The sequence below is a fragment of the Amblyomma mixtum genome, chromosome 4, assembly GCF_055824585.1.
Source record: "Amblyomma mixtum isolate Tamu chromosome 4, ASM5582458v1, whole genome shotgun sequence".
In the NCBI taxonomy this organism is placed as follows: Eukaryota; Metazoa; Arthropoda; class Arachnida; order Ixodida; family Ixodidae; genus Amblyomma; species Amblyomma mixtum.
The window spans coordinates 100989007-100996785 of record NC_143015.1 but is presented as its reverse complement, the minus strand read 5'-3'; the positions used below and the strand labels follow the sequence as shown (position 1 = coordinate 100996785).

Here is a 7779-nt window from a genome sequence, read left to right as displayed (position 1 = left end):
TGGTTATGGCGCTCGGCTACTTACTCGAAAGAGACGGGCTAGATCACGGCCGCGGAGAATTTCGCCTCCACCGAAATTCTAGAGGCCCGTGTACTGTGCGATGTCAGTGCACACTAGACAAACCCAGGTGGTGAAAATTTTCGGAGCCGTTCACTACAGCGACCCTCGCAGCCGGAGTCTCTTTGGGTGGTTAAATTCCTCTGAAACCAAAATCATGAACGTAGTTATTTCTTTAGTGTAAGCAGAAATGCATTTGCGTTCAACAAACAGTCAACACTTGTTCCCTACTAAATCCAAAATTTCATGAAATTCCTTCTGTTCCACCTTCTGTGCCACGAAAGACACTGGCTCTGGGGCCATTGTACGCAGCGTCGGAGGTGACAGCACCGAGTCCTGGTGCCGTCAGCGGACCCGACCTAGTCGTGTGGAACATCTGCATCGCGTGTGGACTCGAATCCGAGCCTCACTGCAGCCTTCGCTACACTACGTCGGGCTAAGAAATCTTTGGCAATAAAGTTAGTTCTAGTTGTGTTCTTTCTACTTTGATGATCCAGAATGTTTGATAAAACAGAAAACTCTGGCTGGGTCGCATGTGCACGCAATTTAATTGTACGCAGCGTTGGGCACGAACGACAATCTCGACTTTGTAGTTAAAAACATTCATTAGGAATAAGGTGTTTAGGAGAGGGAAATAGGTCGTCTCCCGCCAGGGCACGTTGATTTTGAAGGTGATCGTGCTTGGCGCCACCACGGACCATTAGCCCCATACGGAAGCTGTAATATGCACCATAGCGATAGCTCATAAGGTGAAGGGAAGAAACCATGAGCGGTGGCGGTTAGGGACATAGTCAAGCCCCGGCCGATGGACTCCCCATCTGTTTACCATGTGCGGAGCTCCGGAACGTTGTTGTCTCTATCGGAGTGAAGCACAAGGGACAGAATAAGAACCCTTACCCTTGTCCTTCCCATGTCCCTTCCCATGTCCCTTCCCATGTCCCTTCCCATGTCCTAGTGTCTGTGGCGGAAGGTGTTTTAAAGAAAGTCTGCAATAAAAAAGGCCAGGATAACCAAGAAGCCATGAGTAAGAAAGGAAAAGTTGCCGTCATTCCTTATTTTCATAAGCTTACTCATAATATCAAAAAAATAGCGCAACGTTCCGGAGCCAGAGTGGTTTTTTTCGGCGCTTTAGAAGTTAAGTCATCTGTGTACGAAACATTTCAAAAAATCTAAAAAGGGTGGTTGTACGAAAAACCATAGAAAAAAGTTTGTTAATTGTATTGGAAATGTCATTTATCAGATTCTTCTTACCTGTGGTAAGCAGTATGTAGGACAAACCGCCAGATGCCTGAATGATAGGCTTCGAGAGCATGGGCGTGATGTAGATGATATGCGTGGAAAAGGGTTGTCAGCCCACTGCCGTGAGTGTCATTGCATACCGCTTCTTGAACAATTCATTGTTTTAAAAGTGCACAATAACCGGTTGACACGAGAAATCATAGAAGCGGAATGGACATCACTTTTTAAAGATGATTGTGTTAGTACACCCTCTATTTCTTTGCTGGCAAAAGAGCTCACATATCTGGCTGATACGCTTTGCTAGCGCATGGTGTGACGGTGTGTTAGTCTTGATGTCGATATAAAAACCACCTTGCCTTTCCAAAATAAACCAGTGTTGGAAGTTAGTCTGTCTTTCTGTGTCCGTGTTTCTTTGCGCCACGTTTTTCCCTTTCAAATATGAACCAACAAGCCCAAGCATATACCCTACAGGAACCCTTAATCCATACATGCAAGGAGACCAGAGGCAAGGAGACCTGTTCCAAATATGCCCAAACCAAGCATGACAGACAGCTGCAAGCAACTGTAACAAAATGTGCACACTGCAAAGGTCCGCACGCAGCCTACTCGCGAATCTGAAATTTCATTCAGGCAATTCAGGCAACTGCCCAGGCCGAGCCACCCACATCTCTGACTACCGTAGCCAAAGCTGCCCTGCCATCTCAAAAGAAAGGCTCGCTCACGTCTGAGCCGGCACGCCGCACAGCTTTTCCCAATCGGGAGGAGCCACAACTTCGTACCCACGCGGGTTCCCCGCGAAAGTCCAGCGCCTCCTATGAGGCGGTGGATGTCCGTAGTAGCTCGGCTTCGCAGAAGCGGTGGCGCAACTCCCTTGAACAAAGAAAGGGAGAAAAAATGCCAGTAACAGGCCTCCACAAAACCGAGGCCATAGGCTTTTAAATACATCCCCGAAATGCATCAGATGTGGCATTCCTAATACACTGTAATTGTAGACAGGTTAAAAAACTACAGTGACGCAAAGGATATTCTGGCTTTATATTCCCCAGATGTTTTCGCGTAAAACTCCAGTGACGTAAAGGCTATTCTGGCTTTATATTCCCCAGTTGTTTTCGCGTCTCCAGGAGACGAGCATAGGATTAAAACAAAAATATTTTAAATAGTCTTTCGGCACGACCGAGAGCAAGCAAATAGGCTCTCTGAAGTTACAGCCATAGTCGTCCAAAGTAGTATCGCCATTCGTGAAGTCCGGCTTCTGGCTACATTTCAAGCAGGCACTATTGTACATTTTGAAACAATTACATTATGTTCCGAACATCTTCAGCCACACCAGACAGTAACACTCCATCACTTAGAAAAACTTTTAAAACAATTACCAGAGCCATACCTCCAAGACAGTCAATCCAATTTGTAGGGTAGCGAACACACGTATCCGCCGCGGAGACTCTGTAGCCTTGGCGTTCTACTCCTGATCCCAATACGTCGCTGCCTCGAGTCCTGGATACGGCGGCCGTTTGCTGTTTCATGTAAGCGAACGCTGAAGGACCCCACTAAGAGACACCAGGTGATCTGAATTCGTGGCATAAAACAGAGTCGTCCCTCGTCGTCCATATCTCATTTCGGGACGTTGAGCGGCACAATTTGTTTTATTTCATTTTTGTGACATTCTGCGGTGACGGATAATTTCTCTGGTATTGCGCAGACAATAATTAATTCGGACTGATTCTTGAAACCTAGTTTTTCTGACATTGCAGTGTACTGTGCTCAAAAATGATTCTCCATTCGCAGCCGTGCCAGAGGTGGAAACGAGAATTCGACCCGGAGTACTCGCTGCGTGTCTCTGGAGTCGACGCCACGACCAGTTCCTGACAGCTCAGGCTCCAGTACCATTGTCCTGTGAGTAATTGTTGTTGAGCGGTTGGGGCCAACCTTGTAGTACTGCACAGGTGAAAACGTTGGATACTTCTCGAGCATAAAATTACCAAGAATGTGTAATTTCAACTGAGACAAAATGGGACAGCCCATGTGCGCTAATGTAATGTTAGTAAGCAATAGACTGGAGGCCTGCACTGCTTTGTCCATTATGCCATACGAGCTCCTTTGGAGCACCCAACATAACACTCCATACCATGTCAAAAAACGTACTGCTCGAAATAACCTCCCTCCTCTCCCCCCCCCCAACCCAAAAAAAAAATGGCGCGGTGTCAACCAGTCAGCATAAAAAGCTCTTCATCTTAGACTAAAATATACACAATATATACTAGAATATATACTAGAATATACAAATAGCAAGGATTGCAATCAACGTATGTTCTGGAATGTACTCATGAACGGACATTTTTTTTTGCTAACAAAAGATGTAACGTAATAGCAACCGATCGCTTCTCTGTAATTCTTCAGTTACTTTTCATAGACAGTAATTGACCACTGATGTCAGTTACATATCTGATGAAGCAATTGTAATTGGTTACTTTCCTTTGTAACATGTACAAGAGAGTTTGGTACAGCCACAAGCGATAGTTGGCAGAATCATCAGAACACAGTTTGTTGGTTACATTTTGTAGGCTTTCTATTCCACAAAACCTTTGAAAACTCAAGCCACTCTGGCTCATTGGTTATGGTGCTCGGTTCTTGACCCTAAAAACGTGAATTCGATCCCGGCCGTATCGGTCACATCTCAGTCGAGGCGAAATTCTTGAGGCCCGTGTACTATGCCATGTCAGTGCACACTAAGGCACTCCGGTTTGTTGCAATTCTGACAACGCCCCATACATTTATTCTTATATTACGTGTCATGGAACCGGATTCTACACACTTGACTAGTCTTAAACCGACTTCACAGTGTCTTGCGCCATTAAAACCCAGAATCATCATCAATTCAAATTTGTGTGAAGGGAAATTTTACGATCTGCTTACACATTGAAAAGTGGAATATATTAGCAAAGTATGCGTTATATTTGCGCGAAAAGAAATGGGTTCTTCCTATTCCTTGGCCTTTTTGGGCATGAGAACATTGTTGGTGTGCGACGAAATTTCTGGAGCCCTTCACTACGGCGTCCTTTATAGCCTGAGTCACCTTGGGATGTTAAACGCGCATTAAAATTTGGACCACCCTCACGAGAGTACGGCCATTCCTGCATTTTCCACACTCCTCATCGTCTACATTCAGTGGCAGTGTTCTAGCCGTTCCTAATGCTTTGTTATATAGTAGTAGTAGTAGTAGTAGTAGAAGACGTTTATTCGGCCAAAATTTACAGGCCGAGCATGTCGACCGCCTGGGCGACCAGAAGTCGCTGTTCTTCCTCCCCTTCAGCGCCAAGCCAGTCGAGCCAGGTGGTGATGGATAAGGAAGGTGGGGGGTAGGAACCCGACTGCTGAGCAGCCGGGCAATAGAAGAGGCAATGGGCAAGGTCCGCATAGATACAGGGGCAGTTGGGACAGGAAGGGTCCGATCGATAGCGATAGAGAAAGAGGCGAGACGGGGTGATGATTGCATTCATTTGAACGTGCCGAAGAAGGCGAGCCTCCGGCACTGTGAGTGATGGATGAGGGGGAGGGTAAAGGCGTTTGTCGAGGCGGAGCTCGAGGTAGACCTCTTTTATGGTGCGGCGAAGGGTGAGTCTCCCACCGTCCTCCGAGGGCTTGGGCCAGGGGATCAACGGTGCCCGGAAAAGTGTGTCACGGGCGAGCTGATGAGCCAGCTCATTGCCGTCAATCCCTGAATGCCCAGGGACCCAGCGGAGGAAAACGATGGAAGGCTGCAATGCGGAGACCGCTCGTTCGACCTCCTGTTGAAGAGAAGGGGTTAGGGTGCGTTTCTGTATGTGGTGTATAGCGGCTTGTGAGTCTGAATAGACTGTGTACTCTTGAAGAGAGGGAAGGAGGGCAAATGACTGGAGTGCATGCGCAATGGCGAGGACCTCGAGGGACAATGCATCTGGAGGGCGTAGAAACGGCCCGCTGGTGTGAGTTTCAGGAGCGGGGAGGTGGGGGTGGTACAGGGCGTAGCCGCAGGAACCTCGAGGAGCCACGAAGGAGGCATCCGTGTAAGCTACACCCTGGGTATCAAAGAGAGGGGAATGGTGCTGTGCGGCCGCATGACGACGGCCGGCGTGGAGAACGGGGGACATGTTGGACGGAAGGGGGAGGATGCGAAGATTGGGAGCCGGGGTGGGAATAGGAGAGGTAATCGGGGCGCAGGGAAGGGGCGAGATACCCGCTTGAGTCAGTAACCACTGACCCTGACGGGTAAGGGAAAGCCGGGCAATCTGCGAGTCATGATGGAGAGAGAGCAGAGAACGGAGAGGATGAAAGAGGCCTGTTGCAAAGATCTTTGCAGTAGAGGTAGTGATAGGGAGGTTGAGAGCTGCCTTGTAGAGGCCCACAAGGGCAGTCTCAAGAGCGTTAAGTTGAGTCTGATTGAAGGAAACGTAGGGTGCAAAGTATAAGACCTTGTTGAGAGCCAGCGCGTGGGCAACTCGGCACGCATGAGCCTCGTGGAGACCTGAGCGCCGAGTGACCACGCGCCGCAGGAGGTGAGTTACGGAGTGGCAGGTGGTGACAGCACGGTGGAGGGCTTGCACGTTCTTGGCTGCATGCAAAGGAAAGCCAAGAACTTTGCACTGCTTGACGACAGGAATGGGAGAGCCAGAAAGGTAGAGAGAGACGAATTGGTTGTGTGAGCGCTGGTATGAGGAATGGTTGAGGAGAAGGAGCTCGGATTTTTCAGGAGCAGGAGAGAGGCCAGCAGTGGTGAGAAAGGAGTCGATGAGATCTAGGCCACGTTGCAGGGTGTCCTGTACGTGACCGGGAGAGCCAGACGAACACCAGAGAGTGATGTCATCGGCGTAAAATATATGATGCAGGTCGGGAATTTCAGCTAGCTGGGAGGCGAGAGGGGCCATAGCAAGATTGAAAAGGGTAGGAGAGAGAACAGCACCTTGAGGAGTGCCTCGGGTGAGGTTATGGGGGTCGGACAGATAGGTGTCGACTCGAAAGCGAGCGACACGTTTAGAGAGGAATGAGCGGATATAACAGTACATGCGGGAGCCACAGTCTAGGGAGGCGAGTTGGGAAAGGATGTGGTCATGGCAAACACCGTCGAAGGCCTTGCGAACATCGACGGTCACAAGTGCGTGAATTTGAGTGGGGGTAGGTGACAGAAACGTGTGCTGGAGAACCAGAAACATGTCCTGTGCACAGACGTGGCGTCGGAAGCCGATGAGAGAATGAGGAAAGAACTCCCTCGTCTCGAGAAAATTAGAGAGGCGAGTCAGGGCCATTCGCTCAAGGGTCTTACCAACACATGATGTCAGGGAGATTGGGCGGAGGTTAGAGAGAGAGGGAGGCTTGCCCGGCTTTGGAATCATAGAAATGAGGGAGGAGGTCCAGGAGCTGGGCAGGCAGCCGCTGTCCCATGCATCATTGTAGGTTTTAAGGAGGAATTCTTTGGCGCAGTCAGGAAGGTTACGGAGTGTGGTGTATGTAATGGCATCCTCACCGGGAGCCCAGCGTGTAGCATTAGCAGCCAGAGCCGATTCGAGCTCCCGGAGAGTGAAGGATTGGTCCAGATCGGGGTTAGGTCCACCGCAGTACACCGGGTAGGAGGGTGCCAGAGGGGGCGGGAGATAGAGAGAGGCGAGCTGATCGAAAACATCGGAGGGAGTTCCTTGAGTGAGGGCTTTAGCTAGAGTGGGAGCAAGGGCAGGTTTAGTGCCAAGGAGGGATTTGAAGAGAGACCATGTGGATCGCGAGTGCAATGCAGAGTCAAGACGGTCACAAAGACCACTCCAACGAGAGTGCTCGAGTGAGGCGCAGTTATATATATGCGCCTATAATCTGTTCACACCGTCACCTTTCTAAGCCTTTCACTACCCCAAACCGTGGTTTCTGTGCATATGATTACGGCTGGCATTCAGCTTTCCGCCTTGTATCATAAACAACACTCTCGCCCTGCCCCCGCTTCGTCTCTATCATGGTTGCCTGAGTGCGCCCTCTTCTTACCTTTGAGCCCTTCACTACGGTGTCCCACATAGCCTGATTCACTTTGGGATGCTAAACCCCATAAACAGTCCTACCTTTCTCAACCGTGATTCTTTTCAACGGTGTTTGGCGACTACCTTTGAGCCTTTCTCTCTCTGAAGAAAAAATTTACTTTTATCGCACAACTGTGCAGGAGACGGATTCCGACTCCGCGGCAACCAGATGCAACGACTTGCAGGAAGTGCCAGGACCAGACTTACCTTGCTGCCATATCGTTCACGATAACTTTTCAAAAGGTGAGCTCCCGGTAACGTGTATTTTGTAGAAAAAGTATTTGCCATCACACCTCTACATATTTCAGCCGTATAATCTGCAGTAGGCAGTCATTTCCTCTACCCTACCGATCAGATCAACAGGACACAGTCGGAAAAAAAAAACGCGTTGCTTGACATGTAACTGCTGGTTCACCGACACTGACCCGCCGACAATCACCTCTGGAATGGC

General features: G+C 49.2%; 1 long non-coding RNA gene across 1 annotated transcript; it reads left to right on the top strand.

The window, feature by feature from the left end:
* Positions 1-1772: 1772 nt before the first annotated feature.
* LOC149347608 (uncharacterized) lies at positions 1773-7571 on the top strand. The gene is made up of 3 exons (XR_016292161.1): positions 1773-1885; positions 3082-3189; positions 7469-7571. It is a non-coding gene; the product is annotated as an uncharacterized LOC149347608 (long non-coding RNA).
* The last annotated feature ends 208 nt before the right edge of the window (positions 7572-7779 follow it).